Below are 12,939 nucleotides of genomic sequence, written 5' to 3'. Positions count from 1 at the left end.
ATCGATTACCCCCCCCCCCCGATCCGGCGGGTAGTGTAGACGTGGCCAAAGCCTCCAAAACATGCATGGCAATGAGAAGAGTGGGGAGCAAAGTCCAGTGTAGCCAATGAGACCATGAGTTTGTGGTCAAAAGTCCCAGAGAGGCCTGGACTGGTGATCTACTCTACTTCCCAAGGCAGAGTAGAGACATCAATATCACGTAAACAATCACTGCAATGGGCACTGATCTACATCCTCATTGGCAGAATCCACAGAAGTGCTAAGCTCTGAGGACATTCCAGAACCTCTGAGCCCTAGAAGAGGTCCCACAGAAAAAGGCTGATGTACCTTGGTGGAGCCTTGGGAAAGAAGCATACTGTATTCTGCGCCTGCTCATTGCATGCGCAAACAACCTGGCTTCCCCTCTGGCCCCTTCCCCAAACACTACATTCATGTTTTACTTTTTTTTTTTTTACAGTAATTCAATAGCATTCAACATTTTTAATTAACATTTTTAATTACTCTTCCTTTGTCCAGTAATAAAAGGGGGTGACTGTAAATCCAGTCTTTCCCAGTTCTCAATGTCTGTGGTTGCATTTAAAAACCATGAAAACCACAGGGTTTATATTTTTAAGTTGGAAAAGTGCCTCTCAGGAAAGCCAGAAACTTCTATTTATTCTCTTTTTTCTTTTTGCATACATCATTCAGAACACATTGTGATCACGACAAAACTGGCACACACAGGCTGGTGAAGTAAAATGATGGTTTGCTCATGTGCCATCTCAAAATTCAATTACATTATTCACCAATTTTACTGAAATGTACTGGCAACAGAAATCCATTTTCTAACCAAAGCCACTCGTGTATCTTGCAGGAGAAAATGAGACGTCAAACCCCAAAGAAGAAATTCACCAGTGAAAAATCTCTCTGTGGTTTTCCTTTGTGTCAAGAGCCAATAAACGCCACACAGCCTGAGGCCTGGAAGAGTTACAGTCAGCTAATTAAAAGAAACTGAAAGTAAGAGAAAGAAGATAATGTGATTGAAATTTAGGATTCCATCAACCAGTCAGTTACAGCTGCACTTTATAGCTGGAAAAGGTCAAGTTCTATTTGTCAATGCTCAGGCCTTCTCTAAGGCAATGTTAACTAACATCTCTAGCCTGAAAAATGGGCAGGCTTTCATTTTTTAAATATTAAGTGTTTATTACCATGTCTAACAAGAGGCAGATAATAAATATAATGATTTCCAAACCAAATCGACCCATCAATTAGGTCATAAACAACCTTAACTCTCCCCTTATGGTTTTTGCCTAAAATAATACTAAAACCAGGAAACAAGCCTATCCTGAATGAACATCTTCAGTTTATCAGAATGATCATTTGGGACAATTCTGCAAAAGAAAAGAGGGTTGTAAATATTTAAATATCATACTGTGAAGCTGTACGAACATGTCAGCAGCACATCTGGAGCTAAGAACTCAATCAGTAGTTCACAAGCTAGGAGGTGCAGGGTTGTGGGCAATCACTCACATATCCCAGACACAAATGTACAAAACCAAAGCCATGGTCTCAACGGCCTTGATTCCACATACAAAGTAATAAACAGCTTAGATTTACTGAAGTCTTTATCAAAACCTGATTTGTCAACAGTCTCCCAGCAAAACATTTATATCCTGACACACAAGGTACGCTGGATACATAAAAGTGGAAGGTTAGTGGGTTCAGGGACCAAGTTAAAATTGTTTGGGTGACATTAAAGATAAATTTCTATCTTTTCTGATGATCAGATATTGTTTTTTAAGATAACATTAACTTTGAATTTTCAAACTAACATTGGGGATTAAAAAAAAAAAGATACAAAGTTCCTCCATAAGTAATGGATAGATATTTACAACCTTAAAGTCATCAGCCTTGCCTATTCTTAATGCGTACATCTCACATAAAGAAACTTCAATTTAACCACATACTGGTTGGAATAATTAGCCTCTCCATCTTTACTACACTGTGTAAAGGGATTCTTTGAGCTTGTGAACATGATTTTACGGGGAACTGCTCTTGTCATCGTGAATTCCATACTTTTCTTTAAAAGCAGCAAAGAGTCCTGTGGCACCTTATAGACTAACAGACGTTTTGGAGCATGAGCTTTCGTGGGTGAATACCCACTTCATCGGATGCATGTAGTGGAAATTTCCAGGGGCAGGTATATATATGCAAGCAGGAAGCAGGCTAGAGATAACGAGGTTAGTTCAATCAGGGAGGATGAGGTCCTCTTCTAGCAGCTGAGGTGTGAACACCAAGGGGGGGAGAAACTGGTTCTGTAGTTGGCAAGCCATTCACAGTCTTTGTTTAATCCTGAGCTGATGGTGTCAAATTTGCAGATGAACTGAAGCTCAGCAGTTTCTCTTTGAAGTCTGGTCCTGAAGTTTTTTTGCTGCAGGATGGCCACCTTAAGATCTGCTATTGTGTGGCCAGGGAGGTTGAAGTGTTCTCCTACAGGTTTTTGCATATTGCCATTCCTAATATCTGATTTGTGTCCATTTATCCTTTTCCGTAGAGACTGTCCAGTTTGGCCGATGTACATAGCAGAGGGGCATTGCTGGCATATGATGGCGTATATTACATTGGTGGACGTGCAGGTGAATGAACCGGTGATGGTGTGGCTGATCTGGTTAGGTCCTGTGATGGTGTCGCTGGTGTAGATATGTGGGCAGAGTTGGCATCGAGGTTTGTTGCATGGATTGGTTCCTGAGTTAGAGTTACTATGGTGCAGTGTGCAGTTACTGGTGAGAATATGCTTCAGGTTGTCTGTGGGTGAGGACTGGCCTGCCACCTAAGGCCTGTGAAAGTGTGGGATCATTGTCTAGGATGGGTTGTAGATCCCTGATGATGCGTTGGAGGGGTTTTAGCTGGGGACTGTATGTGATGGCCAGTGGAGTCCTGTTGGTTTCTTTCTTGGGTTTGTCTTGCAGTAGGAGGCTTCTGGGTACACATCTGGCTCTGTTGATCTGTTTCCTTATTTCCTCGTGCGGGTACTGTAGTTTTGAGAATGCTTGGTGGAGATTTTGTAGGTGTTGGTCTCTGTCTGAGGGGTTAGAGCAGATGCGGTTGTACCTCAGTGCTTGGCTGTAGACAATGGATCGTGTGGTGTGCCTGGGATGGAAGCTGGAGGCATGAAGGTAGACATAGTGGTCGGTAGGTTTTCGGTATAGGGTGGTGTTAATGTGACCATCACTTATTTGCACCGTGGTGTCTAGGAAGTGGACCTCCCGTGTAGATTGGTCCAGGCTGAGGTTGATGGTGGGGTGGAAGCTGTTGAAATCGTGGTGGAATTTTTCCAGAATCTCCTTCCCATGGGTCCAGATGATGAAGATGTGATCAATGTAGCGCAGGCAGAGAAGGGGCGTGAGTGGACGAGAGCTGAGGAAGCGTTGTTCCAGGTCAGCCATAAAAATGTTGGCATATTGTGGGGCCATATGGGTGCCCATAGCAGTGCCACTGATCTGGAGATATATATTGTTATCAAATTTGAAATAGTTGTGTGTGAGGATAAAGGCACAGAGCTCAGCCACCAGTTGTGCTGTGGCATTATCAGGGATACTGTTCCTGACAGCTTGTATTCCATCTGTGTGTGGGATGTTTGTGTAGAGAGCCTCTACATCCATGGTGGCTAGGATGGTGTTTTCTGGAAGGTCACCAATGCATTGTAGTTTCCTCAGGAAATCAGTGGTGTCACGGAGATAGCTGGGAGTGCTGGTGGCATAGGGTCTGAGTAAAGAGTCCACATATCCAGACAGTCCTTCAGTGAGAGTGCCAATGCCCGAGATGATGGGGCATCCAGGATTTCCGGAATTGTGGATCTTGGGTAGTAGATAGAATAACCCTGGTCGGGGCTCTAAGGGTATATAGGTTTCAGAGTAGCAGCCATGTTAGTCTGTATCCGTAAAAAGAACAGGAGTACTTGTGGCACCTTAAAGACTAACAAATTTATTTTAGCATGAGCTTTCGTGAGCTACAGCTCACTTCTTCAGATGCATAGAATGGAACACACAGACAGGAGATATTTATACATACAGAGAACATGAAAAGGTGGAAGTATGCATAACAACAGGAAAAATCTAATCAATTGAGATGAGCTATCATCAGCAGGAGGAAAAAAATTTTTTTGAAGTGATAATTAAGATGGCCCATAGAAGGTGTGAAGAGAACTTAACATAGGGAAATAGATTCAATTGGTGTAATGACCCAACCATTCCCAGTCTCTGTTTAGGCCAGAGTTAATTGTATCTAATTTGCATATTAATTCGAGTTCAGCAGTTTCTCTTTGGAGTCTGTTTTTGAAGTTTTTTTGTTGCAAAATTGCCACCTTCAAGTCCGTCACTGAGTGGTTAGAGAGGTTGAAGTGTTCTCCCATTGGTTTTTGAATGTTATGATTCCTGATGTCAGATTTGTGTCCATTTATTCTTTTGCGTAGAGACTGTCCAGTTTGGCCAATGTACATGGCAGAGGGGCATTGCTGGCACATGATGGCATATATCACGTTGGTAGATGTGCAGGTGTACAAGCCCCTGATGGCGTGTCTGATGTGATTAGGTCCTATGATGGTGTCACTTGAATGGATATGTGGACAGAGCTGGCATCGGGCTTCGTTGCAAGGATAAGTTCCTGGGTTAGTGTTTATGTTGTATGATGTGCGGTTGCTGGTGAGTATTTGCTTCAGGTTGGGAGGCTGTCTATAAGTGAGGACTGGTCTGTCTCCCAAGATCTGTGAGAGTGAGGGATCATCTTTAAGGATAGGTTGTAGATCTTTGATGATGCGCTGGAGAGGTTTTAGTTGGGGGCTGTAGGTGATGGCTAGTGGCGTTCTGTTATTTTCTTTTTTAGGCCTGTCCTGTAGTAGGTGGCTTCTGGGTACTCTTCTGGCTCTGTCAATCTGTTTTTTCACTTCAGCAGGTGGGTATTGTAGTTTTAAGAATGCTTGATAGAGATCCTGTAGGTGTTTATCTCTGTCTGAGGGATTGGAGCAAATACAGTTGTATCTTAGAGCTTGGCTGTAGACAATGGATCGTGTGGTGTGTCCGGGATGGAAGCTGGAGGCATGTAAGTAAGTATAGCGGTCAGTGGGTTTCCGGTATATGGTGGTATTTATGTGACCATTGTTTATTAGCACAGTAGTGTCTAGAAAATGGACCGCTTGTGTGGATTGGTCTAGGCTGAGGTTGATGGTGGAATGGAAATTGTTAAAATCACGGTGGAATTCCTCGAGGGCTTCTTTTCCATGAGTCCAGATGATGAAGATGTCATCAATGTAGCGCAAGTAGAGTAGGGGCGTTAGGGAACGAGAGTTAAGGAAGCGTTGTTCTAAGTCAGCCATAAAGATGTTGGCATACTGAGGGGCCATGCGGGTACCCATAGCAGTGCCACTGACTTGAAGATATATATTGTCCCCAAATGTGAAATAGTTGTGGGTGAGGACAAAGTCTCAAAGTTCAGCCACCGGGTTAGCCGTTAGTTTTTTTTCCTCCTGCTGATAGCTCATCTCAATTGATTAGACTTTTCCTGTTGTTATGCATACTTCCACCTTTTCATGTTCTCTGTATGTATAAATATCTCCTGTCTGTGTGTTCCATTCTATGCATCCAAAGAAGTGAGCTGTAGCTCACGAAAGCTCATGCTAAAATAAATTTGTTAGTCTTTAAGGTGCCACAAGTACTCCTGTTCTTTTTAAGGGTATATAGATACCCTTTTCTTTGTAATTATACACTCATTCATATAAATACATGTAACAAACACCTGAAGCAAGACATTTTTTAAATATTTGGGCAATTTTATAAGAACCAGCATTATACTTCACAATATACGTTTTGAAGCCCTGCATTATAACCACATTTAAGAGCTCGCTAAGAGAAAGCAGACATTAAGAGGAAAAGCAAACAAGCGGTAGATGAATTTTGGATAATTTGAGAGACTGGAGAAAAGATGAATGTACAAATACCCAGATATAAGTATACTGAAGGGAGTGCTGCTCTCCCTGTGCTTTATAGGAGGCTTATTAAACAACTCATTACTACTGGATTTTACTCAGACATGTAGGAAAAAGAAAAAGCACTGCCAACATGCAGACTAGCTAGTGGAATGGAAATACATACCAATCAGAGATTATGGTAACCTAGCCAAAAGGATCATAGTTTAGATCATTCATTGATTTTTAAAGTTAGGGTCTTATTACTGCAATACTATTGGATCCTGCTACACCCTCCTTGCTTTGTGCTGAAGGCTCACTGCCTCACAAAAGACTCTTTTCAGAGTAGCAGCCGTGTTAGTCTGTATCCGCAAAAAGAACAGGAGTACTTGTGGCACCTTAAAGACTAACAAATTTATTTTAGCATGAGCTTTCGTGAGCTGCAGCTCACTTCTTCGGATGCATAGAATGGAACACACAGACAGGGGATATTTACCGTATTGTTCCGAGTATAGGCCGCTCCTGATTATAAGCCGCACCCTTAAAGTTTGGTGCTATTTTAAAAAAATTAAATTTTTAACTTTTTTTAACTTAAAGAAAATATACACATGCAATTTGTAAAGGCCTATTTTTCTCACTAAAATCTTAGGCTGTGTGCAAACTCACCAAAAAATTCATATTTTCAAATTATAGTTTAAAAACCTGGATTAGATTGTTGCGATGGGGCTTAATCCCCATCACCTGCAAGATAAGGGACAAACACTCCAGTTAGTCATGCTCTGCATCTGTAGGGTGGCTGATTAATTAACTGCCTCCTGGCCAGAAAAGGCAGAGCAAGGCCTAATAAGTTAACTGAGGGAGCTCAGTTGTGGAGGGAAGACCCATGAGAGAGGAGATAAGGAATTCCCTCCCTGGGAAAGGCCTGGGGTAGGCAGACTAAGGAAGGCCAGAGGGACAGGATTGGTACCCGTGGTGGGCCCTGGAAAAAATGGGGGCAAGATCTAGGGAGAGACTGGGGGGAAGGCAGGACTTTTCTACAGAGGGAAATTCACAGCGGGAGTAATGTAGGCTCCTGTGGGAGGGAGCCCTGAGACAGGATTTTTAAGTAGAGAAGAGAACGGTAGCCCAAGAGGGCAGAAGAATTATTAATTTGGACTTTTGTTTGGACTTGTTTCTGCTACCCTGGAATGGGTCTGAATGTAGGTGACTTGGGTGGAGCCACAGAAAACCTGGGACTCTGATTCCCCGCCGCGGCTGGGATTGAAAGGGCTCTGGGCTTCCCGCCACGGCGGGCAGCCCAGAGCGCTCTGAGTCCCGGCCGCGGCTGGGATTGAAAGCGCTCTGGGCTCCCCGCCACGGCGGGCAGCCCAGAGCGCTCTGAGTCCCGGCCGCGGCTGGGATTGAAAGCGCTCTGGGCTCCCCGCCGCGGCGGGCAGCCCAGAGCGCTCTGAGTCCCGGCCGCGGCTGGGATTTAAAGGGCTCTGGGCTCCCCGCCGCGGCGGGCAGCCCAGAGCGCTCTGATTCCCCGCCGCGGCTGGGATTGAAAGCGCTCTGGGCTCCCCGCCGCGGCGGGCAGCCCAGAGCGCTCTGATTCCCGGCCGCGGCTGGGATTGAAAGCGCTCTGGGCTCCCCGCCGCGGTGGGCAGCCCAGAGCGCTCTGATTCCCCGCCACGGCTGGGATTGAAAGTATTTTTATTGGTTTTTTTTTTTTGCAAGATCCCGCTTATAGGCCGCACACCTAGTTTAAAGACTTAAATTAGGGGAAAAAAGTGCGGCCTATACTCGGGACAATACGGTATACATACAGAGAACATGAAAAGGTGGAAGTATGCATACCAACAGGCAGAGTCTAATCAATTGAGATGAGCTATCCTTAGCAGGAGGAAAAAAAACTTTTTGAAGTGATAATTAAGATGGCCCATAGAAGGTGTGAGGAGAACTTAACATAGGGAAATAGATTCAATTGGTGTAATGACCCAACCATTCCCAGTCTTTGTTTAGGCCACAGTTAACAGTATCTAGTTTGCATATTAATTCAAGTTCAGCAGTTTCTCTTTGGAGTTTGTTTTTGAAGTTTTTTTGTTGCAAAATTGCCACCTTCAAGTCTGTCACTGAGTGGTTAGAGAGGTTGAAGTGTTCTCCCACTGGTTTTTGAATGTTATGATTCCTGATGTCAGATTTGTGTCCATTTATTCTTTTGCGTAGAGACTGTCCGGTTTGGCCAATCTACATGGCAGAGGGGCATTGCTGGCACATGATGGCATATATCACGTTGGTAGATGTGCAGGTGTATGAGCCCCTGATGGCGTGTCTGATGTGATTAGGTCCTATGATGGTGTCACTTGAATGGATATGTGGACAGAGCTGGTATCGGGCTTTGTTGCAAGGATAGGTTCCTGGGTTAGTGTTTATGTTGTATGGTGTGCGGTTGCTGGTGAGTATTTGCTTCAGGTTGGGAGGCTGTCTATAAGCGAGGACTGGCCTGTCTCCCAAGATCTGTGAGAGTGAGGGATCATCTTTAAGGATAGGTTGTAAATCTTTGATGATGCGCTGGAGAGGTTTTAGTTGGGGGCTGTAGGTGATGGCTAGTGGCGTTCTGTTATTTTCTTTTTTAGGCCTGTCCTGTAGTAGGTGGCTTCTGGGTACTCTTCTGGCTCTGTCAATCTGTTTTTTCACTTCAGCAGGTGGGTATTGTAGGTTTAAGAATGCTTGATAGAGATCTTGTAGGTGTTTATCTCTGTCTGAGGGATTGGAGCAAATACGGTTGTATCTTAGAGCTTGGCTGTAGACAATGGATCGTGTGGTGTGTCCGGGATGGAAGCTGGAGGCATGTAAGTAAGTATAGCGGTCAGTGGGTTTCCGGTATAGGGTGGTATTTATGTGACCATCGTTTATTAGCACAGTAGTGTCTAGGAAATGGACCGCTTGTGTGGATTGGTCTAGGCTGAGGTTGATGGTGGGATGGAAATTGTTAAAATCACGGTGGAATTCCTCGAGGGCTTCTTTTCCATGAGTCCAGATGATGAAGATGTCATCAATGTAGCGCAAGTAGAGTAGGGGCGTTAGGGAACGAGAGTTAAGGAAGCGTTGTTCTAAGTCAGCCATAAAGATGTTGGCATACTGAGGGGCCATGCGGGTACCCATAGCAGTGCCACTGACTTGAAGATATATATTGTCCCCAAATGTGAAATAGTTGTGGGTGAGGACAAAATCACAAAGTTCAGCCACCAGGTTAGCCGTGATATTATCGGGGATACTGTTCCTGATGGCTTGTAATCCATCTTTGTGTGGAATGTTAGTGTAGAGGGCTTCCACATCCATGGTGGCCAGAATGGTGTTTTCTGGAAGATCACTGATGGATTGTAGTTTCCTTGGGAAGTCAGTGGTGTCTCGAAGATAGCTGGGAGTCCTGGTAGCATAGTGGGAGAACACTTCAACCTCTCTAACCACTCAGTGACAGACTTGAAGGTGGCAATTTTGCAACAAAAAAACTTCAAAAACAGACTCCAAAGAGAAACTGCTGAACTTGAATTAATATGCAAACTAGATACTATTAACTGTGGCCTAAACAAAGACTGGGAATGGTTGGGTCATTACACCAATTGAATCTATTTCCCTATGTTAAGTTCTCCTCACACCTTCTATGGGCCATCTTAATTATCACTTCAAAAAGTTTTTTTTCCTCCTGCTAACGATAGCTCATCTCAATTGATTAGACTCTGCCTGTTGGTATGCATACTTCCACCTTTTCATGTTCTCTGTATGTATAAATATCCCCTGTCTGTGTGTTCCATTCTATGCATCCGAAGAAGTGAGCTGCAGCTCACGAAAGCTCATGCTAAAATAAATTTGTTAATCTTTAAGGTGCCACAAGTACTCCTGTTCTTTTTACAAAAGACTCTGTCAGCTTCAGTATGAGCATGAGGAAGTCCCTGAGGAATATAGGAGCTAAATGGGGAAATCCTTCAGAAAACAGTTAGAAGCTCAAAGGAAGGAGACCACTCACTGTCCAACAGCTCTGAAAAGATGTTCCTGAGAACTGGGGATTCTCTGCTGCTTTTAGTTTTTTCCAATTCCTTTTGCAAAATGTATCATGCTTCAGCACTAGGGGCATCCAATTAAAAATCACACTTATGGCCAACTACCATAACCCTCTTCTGGTTTAACGCTTCTCTGGCTGCAGAGGGAAGGAATGGGGCCAAGCAATCAGGGAATCAGAATAAGCAATAGAAGTAGGCGGAATTCAGTCTCTGAATGGCAAAGGTTTAGCCCATCAGGATTTAGGAGAATCTACAGCATTGAGAAGCGGGTTTTTCATTACTATCATTCCATCTCCTTCAGACCAATCGACTAGGCATTCTCCTCCTAAGAACATGTGTTTTAAATGACATCTAATGGTATAGCCATAATTTCCACATACTTTCCGAACAATGCCAGGATCACATTTCCTACTTTATTCACAGTGAAATGCAACCCCTGCTTATTTTGTATTTATGCTGATACAATAGTATAGCTAAAATCACCACTATTCATCTTCTACAACTGTACAGTCATTTTTTCTCTTAATATTTCCATTCTGTTCACTATCCTGAATAGACAACTCATAGAGCACTTTACTGAATATAACATGGCATCATGTGGTGTAGTTGTATACAAGGGTTGGTGTGGTAAGTTACAATCTGTAAAAATATAAACAAAATAAAAATACAGGTTTCTAATAGGAACATTTTTATAGTGATCAAAAAATAAACACATCAAGAGGTAATGGAAGAGGCAGAGTTCCAAAGCAATGATGAACTCTATCATAAAGATGAGTAATAAAGTAAGGAAAGTTACTAACATGAAACTGTCATTGTCGCAGGGTAAGTCCACCTGTACAGGGTATGTCTGTTTGTGAGAGAATTAAAGTAGAGCTTGGGAGGCCTAAATGTCCTAAGAGCAGCAAAGAGTCTTGTGGCACCTTATAGACTAACAGATGTTTGGGAGCATATAGAGTTAGTCTATAAGGTGCCACAAGACTCTTTGCTGCTTTTACAGATCCAGACTAACACGGCGACCCTTCTGATACTAAATGCCCTAGTCTCCCAAGTCACCACAACAGCTCTGGCTCCTAGGGTGGTATGGCCTAATGCTCGGAGTCTGTGCAGCAGCCCTTTGGTTTGAGGCAGCATGGCTCGAGTCACTAGGACCACCGTTCTAGGTAGTGTAATACGGCCTGGTGCCTGGAGTCAATAGGACTATCCATTTGTGTCAGGGCAGTGTTCCCTAGTAGCCGGAGCAACAAGATTACCCTTTTGTGGCAGGGCAGTGTTGTCTAGTGGCCAGAGTCAATAGGACTACCCTATTGTGGAAGGGCAGTATGGCCTAGTGCAGGGGTGGGCAAACTTTTTGGGCCAAGGGCCACATCTGGGGGGGGGGAGGAAATTGTATGCAGGGCCGGGGCAGGGGGCTGAGGTGCAGGAGGGAGTGCAGGGTGTGGGAAGGGGTGCGGTGTGCAGGAAGGGGCTCAGGATAACGGATTGGGGCAGAGGAGAGGTGCTGGGTGCATGAGGGGGCTCAGGGAAGGGGTGCGGACTCTGGGAGGGGGCTCAGGGCAGGGCTTGGGGTGGAGGAGGGGTGCGGCAGAGGGTTGGGATGCAGGAGGGGTGCAGGGTACAGCAGGGAGCTCAGGGCAGGAGGGGTGCGGGGTGTACGAGGGGGCTCAGGGCAGGGAGTTGGGGTGGAGGGGTGCAAGGTGCAGGCAGGGGGCTTAGGGCAGGGAGTTGGGGGGTGGAGTGCAGGAGGGGTTCGAGCTCTGGCCCAGCGCCGCTTACCTAAAGCAGCTCCGGGGTGGCAGCGGTGTGCACCGGGGCCAGAGCAGGCTCCCTGCATGCCTGTCCTGGCCTCAGCCCCACACCACTCTGGGAAGCGCTGCAGCCCCTGGAGGAGGGGGGGCAGAGGGCTCTGCATGCGCTGCCCTTGCCGCGCCTCCAGATACCTCCCCCGAAACTCCCATTGGCCTCGGTTCCCCAGTCTCAGCCAATGGGAGCTGCGGGGGGCGGTGCCTGGAGGCAAGGGCAATGCACGTGGAGCCCTCTGCCCCCCCACTCGAGGGCGGCTTCTGAGAGCAGCGTGGGACCCACGACGCAAGGGGGGGCAATCCTGCGGGCCAGATCCAAAGCCCTGAGGGGCCGGATAGGCCCACGGGCCGTAGTTTGCCTGTCCCTGGCCTAGTGCCTGGAGTCAATAGGACTAACCTTTTGTGGCAGTGCAGTGTTCCTTAGTGGCCGGAGTCAATAGGACTACCCTTTTGCAGCAAGTGTGGCTTAGTGGCTAGAGTCAACAGAATCACCCTCCGTGGCAGGGCAGTGTGGCCTAAGTGGCCAGAGTGGGGTGGGATACCACCCACGGGTGGGCAGCAGGCTGTGTAGGGGGACCTGGGCCCTCCTTACTCCACCGGGTCTCAGCCCAGGCCCTATCTGTTGCGGAATTATCTGCCACTGAGTCAGAGGGTATCCTTCTGAAACACACTGAGTCAAAGCCCGGTACCTCAACCAGATCAATGCTTAGTCCCCTTGGGCTACTTCCTACCCATTTTTCCATGGCTGATAGTCTTAGGGGTTCCGTGGTCTCTTTTGTCTGTGGCATCGGGTGGCAGGTGGTCAGTTGGAGCCGCAGCCCGCCTGGCCTCTGCATCTGCGAGCGCCAGCAGTCCCTCCGCAGGAGTCTGCAATGCAATTCTGTTCCCTTTGGCGGCCAGCCCAAACTGAGCTGAGCTGCTCCCTTTTATATCCTGGCTCCAGCTGGACCATGCCCAACAGGGACGAGGGGGCATGGCCTTCTCGGCCCTCAGAATGTGATTAATCCCCGCTGAACCAGTGCGGAGTAGGTACACCCCGTCACGGTCATGCTCAGAGATTCCAAGGCTAGAAGGGACCGTTGTGATCATCTAGTCTGATCTGCATAACACAGACAATAGAACGTCCTCAAAATAATTCCTTTTTGAAATAGGTCAGTGTTTC

General features: G+C 46.0%; 1 protein-coding gene across 7 annotated transcripts in view; it reads right to left on the bottom strand.

Annotated features, from left to right (window-relative positions):
* Positions 1–12,939, bottom strand: part of EXD3 (exonuclease 3'-5' domain containing 3) — a 614,390-nt gene that overhangs the window by 442,351 nt on the left and 159,100 nt on the right. The gene's annotated exons all lie outside the window — the stretch shown is intronic.

The sequence above is a fragment of the Mauremys mutica genome, chromosome 18 (assembly GCF_020497125.1).
Source record: "Mauremys mutica isolate MM-2020 ecotype Southern chromosome 18, ASM2049712v1, whole genome shotgun sequence".
NCBI classification, from domain to species: Eukaryota; Metazoa; Chordata; order Testudines; family Geoemydidae; genus Mauremys; species Mauremys mutica.
Note: the sequence above shows the minus strand (reverse complement) of the source record. Positions and strands in the feature narration are given on the sequence as shown.